Source organism: Pan paniscus, chromosome 4 (genome assembly GCF_029289425.2).
Source record: "Pan paniscus chromosome 4, NHGRI_mPanPan1-v2.0_pri, whole genome shotgun sequence".
NCBI lineage: Eukaryota > Metazoa > Chordata > Mammalia > Primates > Hominidae > Pan > Pan paniscus.
Genome location: NC_073253.2, coordinates 21085424 through 21110166, shown reverse-complemented (window position 1 = coordinate 21110166; position 24743 = coordinate 21085424). Strand labels below are relative to the sequence as shown.

Sequence of the window (24743 nt, the reverse complement as noted above, 5' to 3'; positions counted from 1 at the left end):
AGAAGATAGGGAAGCCATAATATAAAACGATTCTCAGCAAAGCAGAAGAATGCAATAATTACCTTCAGAGGATTGAAGCTTGAAGAAATGAATGTAAACATTCAAGACTAAAAGGCAAGAGTAGGAATGAATTCTAAATTCAGAGACTTTATATTTAAATCTGAGCTGAACGGTTACTACATTAAAAAATCTTTTATTACATTTTGGATGAGTAATAATAATACTACTCTTGATTTATTGAACTTCTTTGTGTCAGTGATTCCAAAGAGCTCTGAAAATGTCTTGTGACAGATATTATTTCCTTTTAACAGATGAAGAAATTGAGGTATGTAGAGCTTAAGTGACTTGTTCATTGTCACAATTAATCAGTGGTAATGCTGGAAATAAAATTTAAAGTTCTCTGCTATCCAGTGTAGGGGCTGTTTTCTGTCTCATGTTAAATGATCCGTAATTAACTTACCACAGGAATAGAGTAGATTCTTAAGGAATAATTACAGAAATCATGCCTTGGTTAAGATTCATGTTCATGTTAAATCACTAATAAAGTCACTAAAAATAGCAAAATCCTTAAATACTTTTAAAAATCCCAACTTGTTATTCAAATAAGACCAATGTAGATATAGCAAAATTTCAGCAGCAATCAACTGAATTTAAGAGATAAATTTTAGCTTACATTTTAAAAAATTTATTTGTTATTCCCTAATAATATATTTAACTGTCTTCTTAATGAGTTTTCAGTGAGTCCAATTAGTATTTTAAAACAATTACTTCCAAACTAAAAAATAACCTCATGTATAGCTTATGACTTTGCAAGCTCAACACATCTTTTTGATGTCTAAGCACTTGGAGGAGAATGCTTACCAGTTAAACCCAAACGCGATTACTGAATGCCTAAATTGGCACCACAGGAATAATCTACTGATTTTCTAAGTGTTGATGGAATCAAATGTTGATATATCTTAAAGTGAGGAATCCAACCAGTTGTTCTATTACACACTGAATGCGAAGAAGTGATCATTTGTCAAATGCAAAGTTTGCTGATGCATAGTCACTCATCTGGATCTGACATAAAGAAAATGGTGACATTTAAAACTATCCTCTCAAATAAACTTGTATTGTAAAAAATGTATATAAAAATTATTTATTTGGGCAGAATTGCCTAACTAATGATGTTAATGCGACATGAATCACCACTTTCCCATTTGATATTTTCCTCTTCTTGGACCTTTCATGTTCTCAAATTTGCTATAGTTTCCCAATACCTAATTATAACTGCTTTTTCTTTATTAAAGGTGCCACTTTGACAGGATTATGTTATGAATGTATATGAAGTGGGTGGTATTCTTGAGGAAGTCCACAGATATCCTTGCCTATATCACCCCATTTTGAATTGGTCCAGATAATACTTAATTATACCTTAAGACACTGTGCACGGCAACTGCCACCAAACAGCAGTCCTTCCATTCTAACTACCACAGCACGCTGGCTCAGCCTGCACTAATCACCCTGCAGACAAGTTACAAGTTTACCCATTTAGACATGATATATTTAGGACATTTCTATAGCAAAAATTTGTCAGTGCCCTCCCTCCCCTCATTTCTACCTAGTACAAACTTGGAGCTTATCATTCAATTCTCTTCACAGTCTGGAATTGATACAAGTTTCAAGTACTACTATGCACTAGTCAAGTTGTGCTATTTTGCTGTTCCTAAAATACATCTTTCCCTTTTTTTCCTTTACCCTCTGTTTGCAATGCAGTCTGCCAATAATGGCTCCCACTCTGAAGTGGTCCCTTAAATGTTACCCTCTGTGCAGCATCCTTTGATTGCACATTCATCTTTCCACCTGTGCCGTACCCTCTGCCACAGATCTCACTTAGATATGTAGAAACATTGTATCACTTTACTACATGTATCGTGTACTAATTTCTATATGGTGATTTGTGATTTGTGTGTATGTCTCAATTTCTGATACAGAACTGAATTTCCTGAGGGCAGTCTCTATTTTGTACATATGCTTGGTGTTTCATATTCAGGGGCTGCTCGATACATTTTTGTTAAATGCATGAATAATACAGAACAACTAAAACAATTATAGACATTATATAAGATTATCAATTGGTTAAATAAAATTCAAAGCTGTATGTGTAATTTACATTACTTTATAGGTCAGCTGGAGTACTGAATTAACTATTGACTTCTCCAAAGAAAAGCAAATAATTCTAGAATGTAAAGGTATTAAAGGCAAGTAAGTTTATCTATTTTGTTCACTGATGTATTCCAAGTGCCTAAAACAATGTCAGGCATGTAATGGGCATTTAATAAATATTTGTTGAATGAACAAATAATTATTTTTTAAAAAAACAGCTATTTTAAAACATACTCTGGATTTTTATATGTTCTTCGGATTTTTATCTGACCCTCAATTTCCTAGCATTTTCATTGAAGAAATCTAGTCCATTCTCATTTCATTTGATATACATGATACTGTCTCTACACAGATATTAATAATACCTGTAAATTGAGAAAGATACAAAACTGCCCATATTGAATGTAAGTTTTGCGTACTGAAATCCCTTATTCAAGAGACAAGCAATTGGACTTTCTTGCAAAGATAATATGGTTTTAGGTTGTCAGTGATGCAGGGAGCTATTGTCTGTATGTTGGCCTTGTGAAAGAATTTAAAGTTTGTCAGCAGGTTTACACTTCCTTGGCTATTGCCTAGGTTTAACTGGGCTAAGAAAGTTATGAAGACTGAAAAGTCCATTAGGTAATGACTAGTAATGCCAAAGCTGATGGTATCACTTTTGATCCTCTCCTCACAGCTCTTAGACAAAACAGCCCTGTAATCATAGGCTTAAGCTTCTTAAACACAGCACATACAGCCACGGCCAGGAAAAATAAAACCAGAAGCTAGAGTCGAGGTGGGAGTTAGTCCATCCTGCTAGTCCTCAAAGAAACTTTTCCAAATCAAAAACTGCAAAAGTCACATATCAGCCAACACCAGAGAAAATCCACAGCAATTCAGAAAGCAAGGATGAAAACTATAATCAAATTCTGCTACCTGAGTGGCACATTGCCTAATGCACTGAAAGCAAAACAGAAACCCCTAATCAAGAAGTCAGCATGTTGTTTAGGACAAGGGTAGATCAAGTATAGTGTCAACATGGCTACAAAGTCAAACCAAGCAAAAATATTGAGTGCTGACAACACTCATTTGTTTTTTATCTTTCTTTCTGATTAGCAGACTTGGACAAGGTGGCATAACAAGGTCCATGAACAGTATGTGTGTGTTTAACTACTTGTCATTTAAAATTTAGATTAGATAAGACCTCCAATAAGCTTTCACTGATTGCCACTCCCACCTCCTATTCATCTTTGCTCCTTGGCAATCCCATACACACTTACAATGATCAAATACCCTGACTGACTAAGATCTCTTTCTGTTGTCAGTTTCCTCCGTTAGACTGTAGGTTCTCTGACAACAGGGGCCTGTCCTACTTATCTCTATATCCCTTAGTACCAGCCACCTAGTGGGTGCTTCACAAATCATACAGGGAATAACAGAAGGTTTCTTTCTTTTTTTCTTTTTTTTTTAGAGACTGGGTCTTGCTCTATCACCCAGGTTGGAGTGCAGTAGTATAATCATAGCTCACTGCAGCCTCAAATTCTTGGGCTCAAGGGAGCCTCCCATCTCAGCCTCCAAGTAGCTGGACTATAGGTGCACCCAACCATGCCCAGCAAATTTTTAAACTTTTTATAAAGAAAGGGTCTTGCTTCATCACCCAGGCTGGTAACAGAAGCTTTGGTGCCACATGGAGCTGTCTTGAAACGCTGGCTTCACCTATGGGGGACTGTGTCCTGGTGCTGTGGCTGGTACTCAGGGAATTTGCACCCCCACCTCTGCTTCTCTACTGAGATTATCCTGGGCTCTGACTCCTATTGCCCATAGGCTAGTTCCACACCTCCCTGGGCTCGTCTTATAACCAGAGTTCAGGTGTTCTTTTGTCCAGGACAGGAGGTGGCACAGGCTCCATTTTTACTAGACTTGTATGCTCTAGATAATCATTTATATTTTCTGAGTCTCAGTGTCTTCATATGTTAGATAGGGGTAATAATACCTGTACCTTGAATGGTCATCATGAAGATAAAATGAGGTAATGTATATAAAGTCACCAACACCAGTGCCTGGTGAATAAATGGTAACTATTATTAAAACTCTTCTACTACGTTACCTTCAGCTACAAATATATGGATCAGTCTTCCGACTGATAGCTGATGACTTGTAGCTATCAACATAATACAAACCAGTCTTTGCAGACACATCCAAAGGTCTGCAATGCTATCTTAAAATATGAAGACAATTAGCACTTTACTAAATGCTTAAAACAAGCAAACATCATTTCCTGAATCCTGATTTGCCAGATTTTACATCTTCACTAATTATCATTTGATGAATAAAAAGGGGCAACTACTTCAGCCACTATATTTTCTTTCCGTTTCAAAAACAAGTATAATAATTCTGCAGGATTGAGATACCTTATTTTTCAAGTCAGGACTTTCAAAACAATTATTGTATATTTATACAAGAGTCTTGTATATTGCTTGTGTTAAAATTTCAAGGGCCTAAGAAATGATAAACTAATATAGGCTGTTTCATCTCAAGATGTATTTAGAAGCTGAAGAAAATTATTACATTAAGGACAACCTGCCTTTAAACATCTTAATAAATGAACTTGTGAAATGTCAGTCTCCCATTCATAGAATTTCTAGAAATGTGTATTAAATTTAAATATTTAGTAACCATCATGAAATGATGAATTTTTAAGTGATCTTACTGGTGGTGCCAGGCTGTGTCACAAGGCTGGCTGGTAACTCAGCCTGTCATGTGGTGCTCCCAGGGCTACTACCTGGGAATCCATCGGACATCCTTGAGGTGTTCTTGCTCTTGGGGCACTAGAACAGCATTGGGCCTCTTGAGGAGGGTCCTAGAGGCTCAAAAATTCAGTCTCATCAACTTTAACCAAAATTCCAAGGAGGAAAGTTTAAAGGACATGAGCCATGTCTATTGCTTCTGCTCCTTTATAAAAGACATCCTCTGGAAAAAATGGCTAAAGGCCCTGAGGTCAACCCAATTCTGCTTTCACCCAAAGTTTTTGAGAGGAGGTAACTAAAATGATGGAAATGGAGGGACCTGTAGCTGGAAGCAGGAAATGAAGCAATGAGTCTGTAGGTGAATGGCTTTATCTTCCAGCAATTTATAGCATCCCTCTAAGCCCTCAAGTGTTCACCATCTCAGGGATATAAAACATGGGCCCAGATTTTTCCCCCCATCTCTGATTTCCTAATTAAAGGTAAAAGTGTTTAAAAACAGTATTGGGGCCATTTTTAAGGAAAAAAAATTATAAAAATAAATATTTGATCAAGTTCAATTTCAAATAGAGACAGTTGTATTTATAAGGTGGCTGCAATGACGGGAACAGGCTGAACAACATAGACACTGGAAGAAAGCTTTGAGTTAGAGAAATCGGAGGTTGATTTAGCTAATTAGAATAGGGATATTCATCTACAGCCCTAGTTGCAAGTCTTTTTAATATACACCTATTTGGGTAGAGATTTAGCACCAAACCTGAGATGCTTTCCTATTTTTCTTTTGGTTTTATCTGTCCATAAACAAACACACATACGTTTGAAATGTGAGAAAAAACTTAAATTCTGTAGCAGCTTTTGTAAAAATAGTGGAAACTTTTGTAAAAACAGCTTTAAACACCCTGTTTGCCAAGTCAAACAACGTGCCAATTCTGTGAAAGCTGCTACAGGTTTTGTGCTTGTCAAGAGTTGTGGAACCTGGAGTGTTCTGACAGCCACCAGAGATTATTTAAATATAAGAATAATTACAATTCTATCAGCCACTTAAAATCGTATTAAAAGACCTACCTCAAATGTGAGCTGCATTTGGCAACAAATTGGTTACTGTGATGGCCCCCAACGTATGGGTGTTATGCTGATCAACCCCCCTTTCTTGACAAACTGATACTAGGAAACTTCTGTTGTTGCCGATGGAATTTAAGGCCCAAGTACTTTTCCCTCTGTCTTTTGCAGTACCCTTTTGTGTAACAGCATATTGGAAAAGGTCATTCATTGGCTGAGAATAGGATTACTCACAGCAGAGTTATTTCTATAACTATCATTTCACATGCTTTCAGTTGTTTGCTAAAAATAATACTACAGAAGACAGAAGAGTTTTCATTATTTCTTAGACAACTGCAAAAATGTAAACTGGCCGGGAGTGGTGGCTCATACCTCTAATCCCAACACTTTGGGAGGCAGAGGTGGGCGGATCACCTGAGGTCTGGAGTTTGAGACCACCCTGGCCAACATGGCAAAACCCTGTCTCTATAAAAATACAATAATTAGCCGGGCATGGTGGCAGACACCTGTAATCCCAGCTACTCGGGAGGCTGAGACAGGAGAATCACTTGAACCCAGGAGACAGAGGTTGCAGTGAGCCGAGATGGCACCACTGTGCTTCAGCCTGGGCAACAGAGCAAGACTCCATCTGGAAAAAAAAAAAAAAAAAGAGTAAACCTAATGTAAACCTACATTTGGGAAAAAATAATAAGAACAACCATTGTTCTAAAGAAAAGAAGAATGGCTGTTTTTTGAAATTTGGTTGAGCTCTTAACATACAGGAATGAATAAATGAATGAGTGAATAAATGAATGAACAAACAAGTAAAATAACAACCAAAGCAATATAAAGGACTTTTGTTGAAAAATATTCAGGCCAGGTGCAGTGACTCATGTCTGCAATCCCACTACTTTGGGAGGCTGAGGCAGGAAGATCACTTGAGCCCAGGAGTTTGAGATCAGCCAGGGCAATATGGCAAGATGTCATCTCTACTAAAAATAAATATTTTTAAAAATAGCCAAGTGTAGTGGTGTGTGCTGTAAAAAAAAAAATCAAAAGGACAATCATTTGATATTTATTAGTTCACAGAGTCTTGGAATTCAAACATTGCACAGTGAGACAAAAGCCCTTGTCCTACTGACTTTGCCATTTTACTGATTGAAAAAAAAATGAACAAATTTAATTGAATAGCACATCACAGATAGGGAGATGGGATCAGGCAATAAGCGAGTAGGTACATTCTTGGTAGAAAAAATTGTTTATTATACTTTAAGTTCTGGGATACCTGTGCAGAATGTGCAAGTTTGTTACATAGATATACATGTGCCATGGTGGTTTGCTGCACCTATCAACCTGTCATCTACATTAGGTATTTCTCCTAATGCTATCCCTCCCCTAGCCCCCCACCACCCAACAGACCCTGGTGTGTGATGTTCCCCTCCTTGTGTCCATGTGTTCTCATTGTTCAACTCCCACTTATGAGTGAGAACATGCAGTGTTTGGTTTTCTGTTCCTGTGTTAGTTTGCTGAGAATGATGGTTTCCAGCTTCATCCATGTCCCTGCAAAGGACACAAACTCATCCTTTTTTATGGCTGCATAGTATCCCATGGTGTATATGTCCATATTTTCTTTATCCAATCTATCACTGATGGGCATTTGGGTTGGTTCCAAGTCTTTGCTATTGTAAATAGTGCTGCAATAAACATCCATGTGCATGTGTCTTTATAATAGAATGATTTATAATCCTTTGGGTATATACCCAGTAATGGAATTGCTGGGTCAAATGGAATTTCTGGTTTTAGATCCTTGAGGAATCACCACACTGTCTTCCACAATGGTTGAACTAATTTACACTCCCACCAACAGTGTAAAAGCATTCCTATTTCTCCACATCCTCTCCAGCATCTATTGTTTCCTGAGTTTTTAATGATCACCATTCTAACTGGTGTGAGATGGTATCTCATTGTGGTTTTCATTTGCATTTCTCTAATGACCAGTGATGATGAGCTTTTTTTCATGTTTGTTGGCTGCATAAATGTCTTCTTTTGAGAAGTGTCTGTTCATATCCTTTGCCTACTTTTTGATAGGGTTGTTTGTTTTTTTCTTGTAAATTTGATTAAGTTCCTTGTAGATTCTGGATATTAGCCCTTTGTCAGATGGATAGATTGCAAAAATTTTCTCCCATTCTGTAGGTTGCCTGTTCACTCTGATGATAGTTTCTTTTGCTGTGCAGAAGCTCTTTAGTTTAATTAGATCCCATTTGTCAATTTTGGCTTTTGTTGCCATTGCTTTTGGTGTTTTAGCCTTGAAGTCTCTGCCCATGCCTATGTCCTGGTTTTCTTCTAGGGTTTTTATGGTTTTAGGTCTTCCATTTAAATCTTTGATCCATCTTGAGTTAATTTTTGTATAAGGTGTAAGGAAGGGGTCCAGTTTCAGTTTTCTGCATATGGCTAGCCAGTTTTCACAGCACTATTTATTAAATAGGGAATCCTTCCCCCATTGCATGTTTTTTGTCAGGTTTGTCAAAGATCAGATGGTTGTAGATGTGTGGCATTATTTCTGAGGCTCTGTTCTGTTCCATTGCTCTATATCTCTGTTTTGGACAGTAGCATGGTGGTTTGGTTACTGTAAACTTGTAGTATAGTTTGAAGTCAGGTAGTGTGATGCCTCCAGCTTTGTTCTTTTTGCTTAGGATTGTCTTGGCTATACGGGCTCTTTTTGATTCCATATGAAATTTAAAATAGTTTTTTCAAATTCTGTGAAGAAAGTCAATGGTAGCTTGATGGGGTAGCATTGAATCTATAAATTACTTTGGGCAGTATGGCCATTTTCACGATATTGATTCTTCCTATCCATGAGCATGGAATGTTTTTCCATTTGTTTGTATCCTCTATTATTTCCTTTAGCAGTGGTTTGTAGTTCTCCTTGAAGAGGTCCTTCACATCCCTTGAAGTTATTTTCCTAGCTATTTTGTTCTTTTTGTAGCAGTTGTGAATGGGAGTTCACTCATGATTTGGCTCTCTGTTTGTCTATTACTGGTGTACAGGAATGCTTGTGATTTTCGCACATTGATTTTGTATCCTGAAACTGTGCTGAAGTTGCTTATCAGCTTAAGGAGATTTTGGGCTGAGACGATGGGGTGTTCTTAATATACAATCATGTCATCCGCAAACAGAGACAATTTGACTTTCTCTCTTCCTATTTGAATACCCATTATTTCTTTCTATTGCCTGATTGCCCTGGCCAGAACTTCCAATAGTATGTTGAACAGGAGTGGTGAGAGAGGGCATCCTTGTCTTGTGCCGGTTTTCAAAGGGAATGCTTCCAGTTTTTGCCCATTCCGTGTGATACTGGCTGTCGGTTTGTCATAAATAGCTCTAATTATTTTGAGATACGTTCCATCAATACCTAGTTTATTGAGAGTTTTTAGCATGAAGGGCTGCTGAATTTTATCAAAGGCCTTTTCTGCATCATTGAGATAATCGTGGTTTTTGTCATTGGTTCTGTTTATGTGATGGATTACGTTTATTGATTTGTGTATGTCGAACCAGCCTTGCATCCCAGGGATGAAAGCGACTTGATCATGGTGGATAAGCTTTTTGATGTGCTGCTGGATTCAGTTTGCCAGTATTTTATTGAGGATTTTATTGAGGATTTATTGAGGTTTTCAGGGATATTGGCCTGAAATTTTCTTTTTTTGTTGTGTCTTTGACAGGTTTTGGTATCAGGATGATGCTGGTCTCATAAAATGAGTTAGGGAGGCATCCCTCTTTTTCTATATTTTGGCATAGTTTCAGAAGGAATGGTATCAGCTCCTCTTTGTACCTCTGGTAGAAATCGGCTGTGAATCTGTCTGATCCTGGGCTGTTTTTGGTTTGTGGACTATTACTGCCTCAATTTCAGAACTTGTTATTGGTCTATTCAGGGATTCAACTTTTTCCTGGTTTAGTCTTGGGATGGTGTATGTGTCCAGGAATTTAACCATTTCTTCTAGATTTTCTAGTTTATTTGCATAGAGTGTTTATAGTATTCTCTGGTGGTAGTTTGTATTGCTGTGGGATCAGCGGTGATATTCCATTTATCATTTTTTATTGTGTCTTTTTTATTCTTCTCTCTTTTTTTCTTTATTAGTCTGGCTAGCAGTCTGTCTATTTTGTTAATCTTTAAAAAAAACAGCTCCTGGATTCATTGATTTTTGGAAAGGTTTTACACGTCTCTATCTCCTTCAGTTCTGCTCTGATCTTAGTTACTTCTTGTCTTCTGCTAGCTTTTGAATTTGTTTGCCTTGCTTCTCTAGTTCTTTTAATTGTGATGTTAGGGTGTCAATTTTAGATCTTTCCCACTTTCCCTTCTGGGCATTTAGTGCTATCAATTTCCCTCTAAACACTGCTTTAGCTGTGTCCCAGAGATTCTGATATATTGTGTCCTTGTTCTCATTGGTTTCAAAGAACTTATTTATTTCTGCCTTAATTTCGTTATTTACTCAGTAGTCATTCAGGAGCAGGTTGTTCAGTTTCCATGTAGTTGTGCAGTTTTGAGTGAGTTTCTTAATCCTGAGTTCTAATTTGATTGCACTGTGGTCTGTGAGACTGTTTGTTATGATTTCCATTCTTTTGCATTTGCTGAGGAGTGTTTTACTTCCAATTATGTGATCAATTTTAGAATAAGTATGATGTGGTGCTGAGAAGAATATATATTCTGTTGATTTGGGGTGGAGAGTTCTGTAGATGTCTGTTATGTCTGCTTGGTCCAGAGCTGAGTTCAAGTCCTGAATAGCCTTGTTAATTTTCTGTCTCATTGATCTGTCTAATATTGACAGTGGGGTGTTAAAGTCTTCCAGTATTATCGTGAGGGAGTCTAAGTCTCTTTGTAGGTCTCTAAGAACTTGCTTTATGAATCTGGGTTCTCATGTATTGGGTGCATATAAATTTAGGATAGTTAGTTCTTCTTGTTGCATTGATCCTTTTACCATTATGTAATGCCCTTCTTTGTCTTTTTTGATCTTTGTTGGTTTAAAGTCTGTTTTTTTCAGAGATTAAGATTGTAACCCCTGTTTTTTGTTTGTTTTTGTTTTTTTGCTTTCCATTTGCTTGGTAAATATTCCTCCATCCCTTTATTTTGAGTTTGTATGTGCCTTTGCACATGGGATGGGTCTCCTGAATACAACACACTGATGGGTCTTAACTGTTTATCCAATTTGCCAATCTATGTCTTCAAATTGGGACATTTAGCCCATTTAAATTTAAGGTTAATATTGTTATGTGTGTATTTGATCCTGTCGTTATGATGCTAGCTGGTTATTTTGCCCATTAGTTGATGCAGTTTCTTCATAGTGTCAATGGTCTTTACAATTTGGTATGTTTTTCCAGTGGCTGATACTGGTTTTTCCTTTCCATATTTAGTGCTTCTTTCAGGAGCTCTTGTAAGGCAGGCCTGGTGGTGACAAAATCCCTCAGCATTTACTTGTCTGTAAAGGATTTTATTTCTCCTTCACTTATGAAGCTTAGTTTAGCTGGATATGAAATTCTAGGTTGAGAATTCTTTTCTTTAAGAATGTTGGCTGGGCATTGTGGCTCACACCTGTAATCCCAGCACTTTGGGAGGCCAAGGTGGGTGGATCACGAGGTCAGGAGTTTGAGACCAGCCTGACCAACATGGTGAAACCCTGTTTCTACTAAAAATACAAAAATTAGCTGGGTGTGGTGGCGCACACCTATAATCCCAGATACTCAGGAGACTGAGGCAGGGGAATCACTTGAACTGTGGAGGTGGAGGTTGCAGTGAGCTGAGATTGTGCCATTGCACTCCAGCCTTGGCAAGACTATGTCTCAAAAAATAAAAAAGAATGTTGAATATTGGCCCCCACTCTCTTCTGGCTTGTAGGGTTTCCACAGAGAGATTCACTGTTAGTCTGATGGGCTTCCCTTTGTGGGTAACCCAACCTTTCTCTCTGGCTGCCCTTAACATTGTTTCCTTCATTTCAACCTAGGTGAATTTTACAATTATGTGTCTTGGGATTGCTCCCCTCAAGGAGTATCTTTGTGTTGTTCTCATATTTCCTTAATTTGAATGTTGGCCTCTCTTGCTAGGTTGGGGAAGTTCTCCTGGATAATATCCTGAAGAGTGTTTTCTAACTTGGTTCCATTCACTTGTCACTTTCTGGTACACCAATCAAACGTAGGTTTGGTCTTTTCACATAGTCTCATATTTCTTGGAGGCTTTGTTCATGCCTTTTCATTCTTTTTTCTGTAATCTTGTCTTCATGCTTTATTTCATTAAGTTGATCTTCAATCTCTGATATCCTTTCTTCTGCTTGATCAATTCGGCTACTGATACTTGTGTATGCTTCACAAAATTCTCGTGCTGTGTTTTTCAACTCCATCAGGTCATTTATGTTCTTCTCTAAACTGGTTATTCTAGTTAGCAATTCCTCCAACCTTTTTTCAAGGTTATTAGCTTCCCTGCATTGGGTTAGAACAAGCTCCTTTAGCTCAGAGGAGTTTGTTATTATCCACCTTCTGAAGCCTTCTTCTGTCAATTCGTCAAACTCATTCTCCATCTAGTTTTGTTCCCTTGCTGGTGAGGACTTGTGATCCTTTGAAGGAGAAGACGCATTCTGGTTTTGGAATTTTCAGACTTTTTGTGCTAGTTTTTTCTCATCTTCATGGATTTATCTACCTTTTGTTTTTGATGTTGGTGATCTTCAGATGGGGTTTCTGTGTGGACATCCTTTTTGTTGATGTTGATGCTATTCCTTTCTGTTTGTTAGTTTTCCTTCTAACAGTCAGGCCCTTCTGCTGCAGGTCTGCTGGAGTTTGCTGGAGGTCCAGTCCAGACCCTGTTTGACTAGGTATCACCAGCAGAGGCTGCAGAACAGCAAAGATTGCTGCCTGTTCCTTCCTCTGGAAACTTCGTCCCAGAGGGGCAACCACCTTATGCCAGCCAGAGCTCTCCTGTATGAGGGGTCTGTTTACCCCTGCTGGGAGATGTCTCCCAGTCAGGAGGCATGGAGGTCAGGGACCCACTTGAGGAGGCAGTCTGTCCCTTAGCAGAGCTTGAGCCCTGTACTAGGAGATCCACTGCTCTCTTTAGGGCTGGCAGGCAAGTACATTGAAGTCTGCTGAAGCTGCGCCCAAAGCCTCTGCTTCAGGGAGATGGGAGTTTTATCTATAAGCCACTGACTGGGGCTGCTGCCTTTCTTTCAGAGATTCCCTGCTCAGAGAGGAGGAATCTAAAGAGGCAGTCTGGCTACAATGGCTTTGCTGAGCTGCGGGGGTTCCACCCAGTTTGAATTTCCAGGTGGCTTTGTTTACACTGTGAGGGGAAAACTGCCTACTCAAACCTCAGTAATGGCTGACACCCCTCCCACCACCAAGCTCGAGCATTCCAGGTTGACTTCATACTGCTGTGCTGGCAGCGAGAATTTCAAGCCAGTGGATCTTAGCTTGCTGGGCTCCGTGGGGGTAGGATCCACTATAGACCACTTGGCTCCCTAGCTTCAGCCCCCTTTCCAAGATAGTGAACCATTTTGTCTCGCTGGTGTTCCAGGCGCCACTGGGGTATGAAAAAAATACTCCTGCAGCTAGCTCGGTGTCTGCCCAAGTGGCCACTCAGTTTTGTGCTTGAATCCCAGGGCCTTGGTGGTGCAGGCAGCCGAGGGAATCTCCTGGTCTGGGGGTTGCAAAGATGATGGGAAAAGCATAGTATCTGGGCCGGAGTGCACCGTTCCTCATGGCAAATTCCCTCACGGCTTCCCTTGGCTAGGGGAGGGAGTTCCCTGATCCTTTGCACTTCCCGGGTGAGGGGACATCCCTCCCCACTTCTGCTTGCCCTCTCTGGGCTGCAACCACTGTCTAACCAGTCCCAGTGAGATAAGCTGGGTTGGAAGTGCAGAAATCACCTGCCTTCTGCGTTGATCTTGCTGGGAGCTGCAGACCAGAGCTGTTCCTATTCAGCCATCTTGCCAGCCACCAGAAAATTTTAATATATTAATAACATCCACAAAAACTTGGTCTGTATTTTACTATCACCATACACTGGTAATACTAAATAATGTCAGTAATAAAATAATCCTCCTTAAAAATTTTTTATTGGTCTCAATTCTAAACAACTGCTATTGTGGTTTTAGTTGAATTGTAATAATATATACGCAAGCTTCAAATGAGCATATTTTTATTACTTATCCTTTAATAAACATTTTATTCAACATGGAAGTTAATTCAGAGAACTTAATGTTATTTCATCAGCCCAGGCACATGGAAACTCGGCTGCATGTGATCATATCAAGACCAAGTTCTAGAGTAAAAACATAACCACTCTAAATTGTTCAGGCTGGCTTCAAATACAGTTATTATCTCTAAATCCTGTACTATGACATATTCCTGCATCTAAATAGTAGATTCAAAATAACATATGATAGCACAGTGAGATAAAGATGAAGAAACAGAACTTGAGCTACTTCAATGTCTTCTTCTATATGACTACTTGGAGTTTTATTTGTGTTTAAAATTTCAAAATGTAAAGTGTTTTTCCTTTTCCAAAAAATACACCAATATGATTACAAAGTATTAATTATGTTTTTTCCTTTTCCTATGCTGAGATATTTAATCATTTACTGTTTTTATTGACATTATACACTCAGAGTTCAATAAAGAAAAATTTTCAGTATATATGTCCCCACAAGACATCACTATCATCACCATTATTGTTATTATTGTTATTATTTTTGAGATGGAGTCTCACTCTGTCGCCCGGGCTAGAGTGCAGTGGCGCAATCCTGGCTCACTTCAACCTCCACCTCCTGGGCTCAAGCAATTCTCCTGCCTTAGCCTTGTGAGTAATTGGGATTACAGGCACCTGTCACCACACCCAGCTAATTTTTCTATTTTTAGTAGAGATAAGGTTTCACTATGTTGGCCAGGCTGGTCTCAAACTCCTGACCTCAAGTGATCCGCCCACCTCGGCCTCCCAAAGTGCTGGGATTACAGGCGTGAGCCACCACACCCAGCGTCATCACTATTATTATTTTCCGTTTATTATTGTTGCTGAAAATATTTTTGTTGTATAGAGTGGCGGGTGTGCTGAGCGTGGTGGCTCACACCTGTAATCCCAGCACTTTGGGAGGCCAACGTGGACAGATCATGAGGTCAGGAGTTTGAGACCAGCCTGGCCAACATAGTGAAAACCCGTCTCTACTAAAAATACAAAAAAGTTAGCCAGGTGTGGTGGTGGGCACCTGTAATCCCAGCTGCTTGGGAGGCTGAGGCAAGGAGAATCACTTGAACCCGGGAGATGGAGGTTGCAGTGAGCCGAGATTGCGCCACTGCACTCCAGCCCGGGTGACAGTGCAAGACTCCGTCCCAAAAAAAAAGTAAGAATGGCGGGTGTTAAGAGTGATCTACTCCAGGTGTCAACTGTATTTAGCATACTGCTCACTTAAATAGGAGCCTTAGACAATTTACTGATGTCAGTAGTTTCTTCTTTCTTCCATAGTTTAGCTATGATAAAAATGCATAACTAAGAAGACTTGTGGAAATGCTGATCTCTTCAATTTGCCATCAGCTCAGAGAAAGCCAAAGTTAAAAATGCCCAGAAATTTGAAGGCAACGCTTATTTGTGTGGGACGTAAGCACTCTTCATTTCGGGATGGAAAAAAATGAATTTGAACTGCCATAGGGAATGTTTACACCTTATTTTTGAGGTTCCATTTCATCTGTTTGATTTATTTTGTTACTGCTTTTTCTTTTTCCCCTCCTTTCTCACATCTCATTCATGTAGATTTCTGTCCTGGGCACATTAGAAGAAAGTTAGGAGGGGTCTGAATCTATAGAATTGCCAAAAATCAGATTCCTTCAAGTAGGTTAGTGTTGAAATGATGATCTGCCTCCTTCCAAAAAGTAGCAGCAGTGGGATTCCTTTGAATACGTTCATCTTGTATTTGAGCAGCTGGAGAATCAGTTGGCAAGGTAGTCCGTTGTCAAGATGTAAAAATGTGTCACCACAGAGAAATATTTAGTCTGACCCAAGCTTTCCTTTTTTATCAGCTCTTAGGATAGGTAACAGGGTAAGGTAACCCTCAATTTGCACTGTGTGGGTGAGTAATAAATAAGCAGGTAACTCAGTTGCAGGAACTCACAACTTTCTCTTCAGCATATTGCACATCACCAACAAAGCAAAAGGCTTTATTTTTTTTGTTTCCATTCAGTTTTAAGTGCACTTCCATGTTTTTTCCGTTTTAATAAAGTTGAATTCCATACAAGCTAAACTATGAAATTTCTTAAGGATTAGGGATTGGGCACTGACTGGATAAACTATAGATTCGATCTTTATTTATTTATTTATTTATTTTTTTAGCGTCAGAATCTTGCTCTGTCACCCAGGCTGGAGTTCAGTAGCATGATCAGGGCACACAGCAGCCTCAAACTCCTGGGCTCAAGCAATCCTTCCATCTCAGCCTCCTGAGTAGCTGGGAATACAGGTGAGCACCATCACGCTTGGGTAATTTACTTTTTTTTTTTGTAGAGATGGGGTCTCACTGTGTTGCCCAGGCTGGTTTTGAACTCCTGGGCTCAAGTGACCCTCCTGTCTCCCAAAGTGCTGAGATTACAGGCATGAGCCACCATTCCTTGCCTGAATTCAATCTTACACTTTAACACACATGTAAATCCTTCTTGTTTCAGGTTAACATATAGCATTACTCAAATTCATGACTGAAAACTGTTAAGGTGAATTCTACTGTCCCTCATAATTTGAAATTCCTAATGTGAATTTTAACACCTAAAAGTTTAATACTGAAGGCAGAGCAATGGTGCTAATAATAATTATAGAAGTTTAAATGGCTTTGGGGAGCTTAAGTAAAAAGAGATAATTAATTTTTGAAATATGTTAGAACAAGGAACAGGGTGTCGGCATTCATGAGTTCCTTAGCTAGAGCCAATAACTATTTCAGTTTGTCTAGGTAAAAATTACTAAATATTTGTATCTATTCCTCCTCTGGAAAATGAGGGCAAAGAAATAAAAACATCTTTCTTTGATTTTTTTATAGACAATTGACCAATACAAAATTATTTAAAAACAGACAATTGTGGGCAAATTCTTATATATATATAAATTTCCCTCATGACGTCTTATAATATTTTACAAATGAATAACCATATTATTAAAAATTTAAATGACAAAATTGGTGTCATGATATAGTACACATAATATCTCACCTAATACAATATTGTATCCAGTTTATACATATTAGGAGATCATAAGAATACTTAACATATAGATTTAAAAATAATTAATTGTTAAGATAAAAGATGACATGCACTAAGGTTGTATAATCCCTGTCTTCTTCTGTAAAGGTGCATATACCTAACCTTGGTTTAAATTATGCTAGAATGATAACAGATCTAGTTATTCATTTTTATTTTACAAAGTATTTCCTAAAAAATGATAAATAGCTCCAAAAGCATATACATTTTAAAATTGTAATTCATTCTTACTCAATTGTCCCATTACTGCTATCTGTTAATTTATTTGAATTAAATTTACTTAATATCAAAATTTTAAGAAAATTTAAGAAATGATGAGTCTTTGCAAACTTGTAAAAATGAGATGGTAATTGATATATCTCAGTTATTTTTAAAGGTAATGAACACAAACATGTACTCTTGGTAGACATGTAGGATTGTATAACAGGAAACAGTAATAATGTTTCAGTCATATTAATGTTTATAAAAAAACTTCCAAAATCTGAAAAGAATAGCAAGTTCTGCTTATGTTTGCCAATATAAAGAATGAAGCTCAAAGGCTATGGCTAAACAAAATTATTACTTATGTATTTCAAAAAAAACTTTGAATTTGCTAAATGTGCTTCCCAGTGTAGTCTTTAATTAGACTTTAAATAAAGAAGCAACTTTTCTGTTATAGATGCAAGTAAACAATTGACAGGTAGCCCATTTTAGGGGGTTAGGGAGGAAAAGAGATGGCAGAGAAAATAAAAAGGAGACATCAATGCTGTCTACTTTGACGGATTGAGTCAGTACACTTGCTGACACAGAGTGAGCTGAAGTTTGCTGGTCTTCTATATGGATAGGTTTTACTCGATACAGAGGATTAATAGGTGGATGATAGGAAATTCATAGGAAACACTGATTGGCTGGCCCTAATACTGAATCACAGGGTTTCCTGACCATCTTTATCACTAACAATTCTGCATAGCCTCTTTCACTTCTAAATTGCTCTTTTAGAAATTTGAGATTGAGTTAATGCTACTTCCTACTGAATTTCCAGGAAGTTAGGAAGATAATTTATGGGTAGAAAGAAAACGTGTGTAAATTCTATGTGGACATAAGTGGTAACTGTTCATACTTAATTTTATCCCCATTACATCCCCCAACTTAGTGTCACACAGACATTTCATAATTTTTTCAAACCAAACAACGTTGATTGATTAGTTGGAAAGTAATGAGTGTGAAAATTATGAACTATTCTTAAACCTAATAAATAAATATATATATATATAAAATATATACCTGTAAACCAAAACTACTTACTCACCTAACAAACATTGCTGATTACCTGCTATACAAGGTGGTGTTCCTAGCAGTATGGTAGATATGCAATGAGAACTATGGCTTGTGCCCTTGAGGAGATTTTAGCTTAGTTGATGAGATAAACCCTGTATATGAGTGCTTAAAACAGAAAACATTGTGAAATATGGAGCACAGTTGTGAGACTAAGTACTTAAAGTATTCAGAGAAGTGAGTGATTTCTTCTGGCAGAAAATATCACCATAAATTTCAGGAAAGAAGAGGCATGTATGTGGGTGTTAAAGGACATTTAGCCTAATATATGCAAAAATGACAAGGATTTTCATAAAATAGCCAAGTAAAATCAAACATAATGAAAACACATTATGACCAAGTTATGCTGATTACATCTAATAGGTTTTCACAAAGAAAGACTAACTAACATCAAACAGGTTTTGATTTTATCCCTCTAAAATGAGTGTTCAAATGAGCTGGTCTCCTTTTATATCTTAATTATCAGAATACTTCCTAAACTTTGCAATATCAGTGACATTTGGAAGCCATAACTCTGAAAACTGTATTCACCAAATGCATTTGTAACTGAAAGGCATAAAAGGTTCATTTTATCTTATTAGAAGCTTCCCTGGCCTCCATAGCAGAGCTCATCTGGCCCCCACTTCATGCTTGAGTCATGCAGATTGGAGTTGACTCTCAATTATACCAAGTCTTTCTCCAAAGATGACAGTCCAAATACAGTAGAGATAAAATACATCAAGTTTTAAAATAGGCCCGTTCAGCCCCAGTGCCGCTTCATCATGAAATGATATAATTCACTGATGCCTCTGCCTAGCCTAACATATGTTCTATTCACAGCCCGCGTCACTCTTCATTTGTAATTATTTCCCTTTTTTTTTCTTACCCCATCTTGTAATACTTTGCTTGGTTGAAGACAAATACTGAGAGGCAAAGAGTATTATATATGATGACCTGTTCCAGGGTGTTAAACCCCTGTCAAGGTTTGATTTTAACACGGGGTATTGATGACAGTACATCAATTCAAGCATCATGTCCCGAATTAGAGTATATTAATTATCACTTGTGTGCAATATGCATGAAAATGCTGTTTCATTGACTAAAAGGATCTGACTGAATAAAAATCCATTTCTCATCTGGTTGCTTATGGATAAAGACATTTTTTTCTCTTTGCCTTGGATTGTTCTTTATTAAATATGATTTTTATATGATTGTATGAATAAATTGTCTTACCCAACAACAGAACTAGATAGTTTTAAACAAAGAAAATGTAATGGCTTGTCTCCTCTTGGCACATCTCTAACAATGTATTTACAGTTAATAGTTTAGGCAGATTATTTATAACAATACTGCCAAAAAACAAAGTTCTTATTTTTAGCTTTCATGAGAAAATGATACTTTCAAATTGTTGCCTTCTTCATTTAAAGGAAATGAAAGTTATAAGTTACAATTATTTTCAGATGATAGAGCAGTAACAAGCTATGTCAGGTAACACATACACTTAAAAGTAAAACTAATATTATTCTTACTTTTAAAAAGAAGATGTTCATAAGAAGCACTTCAACACTAGACACATTGTTTACATTACTCATAAGTCCAACCAACACACAATTGCATATACACATATTTGCTATGGAGACAACTAGATAACAAAAAAGAAGAAAAACAACTGAGGCCTAACTTTTTTACCACACACAATTTTTACAATGCTACCTAGTTTTAATAGAAATATAATTTTCAGCTTAACACGGAAATTTTCTAAATCTTTTCAAGTTATAATATGTCTTAAAACTTTTTCAACAATATCTCAAAACTAATATTTAATCCCAAATTTAAAATATAAAAGTAGGAATCCTAAAACCAAATTTTACTTAAAAATTTGAAAAAGTATTAAAACATATATTACTATATTCAGTCAAGACAATTGGTTCATATATTAGGGATAATTTCAATGGCAATGAAAAAGAAACAAACCACCACCCTTTTAAAAAATAAACAAATTGCTAGCTCTAATATCAGTGTTTATTAGTAAATATGATGCTGGAGTTTCCCACAAAGTGGCCTTCTCAGTAAAAATTTCACAAAAGCTATTTTAAATTGTGGAGTGGGAAGTTTTAAAACTTAGAAATATATATTTGTTTCTGTATAAAGAAGAATTGGGGTCCTGTAAAGTAGAAGGTTCAAATTCAAGTTGGCAAGTTAAAGGAGTCATCACAACAAAAACAACTCATTCCCACAGTCCTTTCCACTAAATTTCACAATTCTAACATAATTAGTAAGCGCATTAAGTGGATCCTAGGAGAACAGGGGAAAAGCTGTGGCAATCTCTCCATGGTGAGGCTCCCCTGCACCACTATTCATCCTGTCCCTGATAAAATCGAACAGGAGTTCCCAAGGTGTGCCACACACTCAAGTCACCATGGTGAGGCCTGGCCACAGAGAGATTCATTAAAAAGGCTGTAGCTTAATACTATCATGATTTTACAAAGCAATTGATTTCTCGCCTCATTTTTTGAATGATAATCATTAAATACTGCATTCAATATTAGATCATGCCCAGAAGACAGGACCCAGAAGATGCACATCTGTTTGGCCCAGAAAACTTTCAATAAACCCCACTTTTGCTTTAAGTTCTTAATTATTAAGTTTGCATAAAAATCTCTAGCATGGGAAGAAACCTGAATATATTTATGGGGCAAATACTTTGTGTGGTGGAAGGAATACTGAGCTAGAAATGATAAAAGTCATGAGACATTGCTGGCTCTGCTTCTTACTAGTCACATGAAACGAAGACAAGTCGTTTCTCTGAAATAGAAAAAATAATGCCTGCCTCCCTGCGGCATAAGTGTATGGCAGGGATTGTTGTAAGTGAAGGTGTCCTGACAATGATAAGACATTACATAATTGCAGGGCAGTGCTGCTACTGCTTTTAGCCTGGCAAGAGAGGGAATAATACGGCAGGTGAGGGGGGGTGACCCGTATCAACTAGAGAAGAGGTAACACTGGAAGATGCCGATCTGGTTGACAAATGTTTCAATAAAAATGTTCACAGATCAGAAGACTCGCCGAATCTCATTTAACTGTGTTATTATTTCCCCTTTCACCACAGTTTCACAGCCTCTATCTTTTTTTTTCCATTTTTGTTCTCTCTTTGCTTTCTGGTTGGTCACAACAGAGGCCAAAGTGAGCCATTAAAGGACCTCTGACAACAGTAAACACAGACACATACAATTGGCCTCAGAGGAAATAAATTTTTTATTTTAAAAAATAAGTATATTTGAATACTAAATTAACCAGTTTACAAGTAAAAACATTTCAGAACTGAAAATACCCCAGCCATCATTTGCTATGACATTCCAAGTTCATAATTCTAGTTACCACAAGACAAAATATGGTTCATAAACTCCTAGAAGCAATACAAATGAAACTACATTTGTTATTCTGCAATTGATAATGCAATTTCCTTTATTCAAAAAATCCAAACCCTCATGCACTAAGGAATAACTGACCAAATTACCTGTTAACACCTTATACCATAAACAAGTTTTTAAAACATACCTTTAAAAAAGGCTAAGTTTAAATAAGATGCCCTGACTTTTTACTCCTCCAATACAAATTGCAATTTAGATTAATGGAAACAGAAAATACCTTAATTATTGTTCTAAGATCAAAATATTCTTTGTGTTTAAGAACAGAAAAGTGGAATTTAAGTTTTCATAACACATTTTGTATTTTGTCACCAAGATTTTGTCTCTACTAATTTATATTAATAAAATAATGAGCAATCTTTCTTAATTCCTATACACAGGCCAAAAAGCTTAAAGTTTACTTGCAAACAGAAATCTCTTTCACACACATATGCACACACACACACCCTGTTATTTAGTGCCTGCTAGTGAAAATGGTCTATCATATGACTATGGTACCATCAGCACACAGTGTTTCACAGCCATCACAATGTAGGATTGACATATGACATTTATAAAATGTCAGAACCCCTCCACCAAGTTTTACAGCCTATTCCCCAGTAGGGTTTCACGATGTAAAATGAGCTAAAGGCAACTGTGCTCATTAGCTGTGCCACTTCTGATACATTACGTCAATTGACAATGAAACACTGTGATATCAAAGTGCACGTATAAAAAATAATAAGGTGACTGCTTGTGTAACAAAATCTCACTAACTGAGAATATATAATAAATATGCAAGGAGGCAGTTTTTATTCACTGAAAATGTGGCATGGTACATCAAACATAAAACCCAAGAAAGGGTTTTGACATGCCAAACTCAATTAAAATTTGTTTTCATGACTATCATCAGAGACTCAGTAACTTATTTGTGAATGTAAAAGGTGATTATGCAAGTTCCAAATAGAAGGATCTGAAGATATCAGGAGACTCAGATGGTGCCAGAAACAGAGCTAGCATCTAACTCGCAATTACTTTTAATGTTAATAAGTGATAGCGAACTTGTCACAATGAAAATTATAGTACACTTAAAACTTGTTTAGCTACCTCCTACCTATTGAAAGAATATGTACATTATTATCTCTCCATGAACCATCCCCCACCTCTCCAATGGCCCAAGATCTTAATGCTTTAAAAATTCCTAAAGTTTGGTGAAAACAAAATAATGAATAAAACAAAATAGCGATATATATAAAATAACTACATATAAAATAGCTATGGCCACCTGACTGGTTTTTACATATGTCGACTCATATTTAGAGAAAAAAAGGGGGAATGTGAAATCTAATTTCAGAGTTTATTTTCTAGAAAAATTAATAATATCACTAATTCCCAAAATCAATAATATTTTGCATTACATTACTTTATAGAGCTGTCCAGACCAATAAGTACAACATTATAAGTATAAAATCCTAAACTTGATACATTGGAAGATGATACATTGGAAAAGATATGCCCTCATCATTTAAAAATTGACAAAATGATTTAGTATAATGAACTCCCTGAGAAAAATCCAGCACCATATTAAAAAGTTGTGTAAGTTCCATTCATACTTTTTTCACACGGGAGAAATGTCACATTAGAACTTTTGATGAATATGAAATACTTTACTTTATAGGATGCTAGGAATCCTGACCAGATAGGTAGGATGACAATTGAATTCTATCACTGTACTAAGCCCTCAGTTAAACTTGGTAAAGTTACTTAGATAAACTATTTTCACCCCAATAATATTTAAGGGATTATTTTGAGAAAATATAGAGATATTAGAGGGAAATTATCAAAGATATCATTAACAATACTGATTGATAACAATACCGAGCAATACTGATATCAATCCTCAAGTGTGGATGTGGCAGCCCTCATTTCTTTCCGTAATTGTCCATGTGATTAATTGCCTTAATAACAAGTGAAGAGAGAAAAATAGAAAGAACACATGATAGTCATCATTTTCAAATCATTCAAATCATCTATAGAGCTGATTACAAATAGAGATACCCGAACGTCATTACCAGGCATTCTGGAATAGGTACATGATGCGTAGGGCTTAGGTTCATGTATCTATACCCACCTCTACAGGCAATTCTGACAAACACCAACACTTGCTACTCATTCCCTCAAGATTCTGATAAATAATGTAATATGATATCTTGTTACCCATATCTTGTCAGGTGGATTTTTTACAAACTTCTAGATGCTCTACATTCCCTTATTTACCACTGATAGTCTTTAGATCAACTCTTCCTTTTTCATAAAATAAAAGATAGATGTGGGAGGTTGTGGATTTTGAAAGGAAAGAGAATTATAAAAAAAAAACTTCATTTAAAGTACCGTATTTTTCTAACTACATTGCTTCTTCCCTTGTGCCTGACAGGCTGCAACTATCTACTTTTCCCCTCACTTTAGTTTTGGCTGCCTATAATAGTACCTATGCCCCTGTCACCCTCTGATGTTTCTTCAATTGTTATGGTTTTATAATTCAAATTTCAAAAAAGTTGTTCACCCTGTCACTGTGCTCAAAGCCCAAGACATCAAGGGAATAGTCCTTTCTGTGGAATATAAGGCCCACTGTGACCTGGTTCCAATCTATCTTTCTAGCCTTGATTTCTTCTATTTCAACCAAATGATTTGTTCATGGTCTCCAAAATGCGATATGCTTTTTTTTTCATCTTTGGCTCCTTGCTCGCATCCTTTGCTCTACACTAACAACTATCCCTGTAAATCTTCACCCATCTAGATGAAGTTTCTTCCTTCAAATTGCAGGTCAAATTCTACTTCTTCCCAGATAAGATGATAACTACTCCACCTCGAA

At 37.0% G+C, this 24743-nt stretch overlaps 1 protein-coding gene and 1 long non-coding RNA gene across 5 annotated transcripts in view; one reads left to right on the top strand and one right to left on the bottom strand.

Moving 5' to 3' along the window:
- The window catches only part of KIAA0825 (KIAA0825 ortholog), a 462297-nt gene that overhangs the window by 132690 nt on the left and 304864 nt on the right, over positions 1-24743 (bottom strand). The window lies entirely within an intron of this gene.
- The window catches only part of LOC117980229 (uncharacterized), a 237116-nt gene that overhangs the window by 171153 nt on the left and 41220 nt on the right, over positions 1-24743 (top strand). For 2 of the 4 annotated variants that reach the window (XR_008625330.1, XR_008625331.1), the window contains one exon: positions 2168-2243. The exons of the other annotated variants lie outside the window; for them this stretch is intronic. This is a non-coding gene — a long non-coding RNA (uncharacterized LOC117980229). Of the gene's footprint in view, positions 1-2167; positions 2244-24743 lie in introns of those variants that run through there. 4 annotated transcript variants of the gene reach the window in all.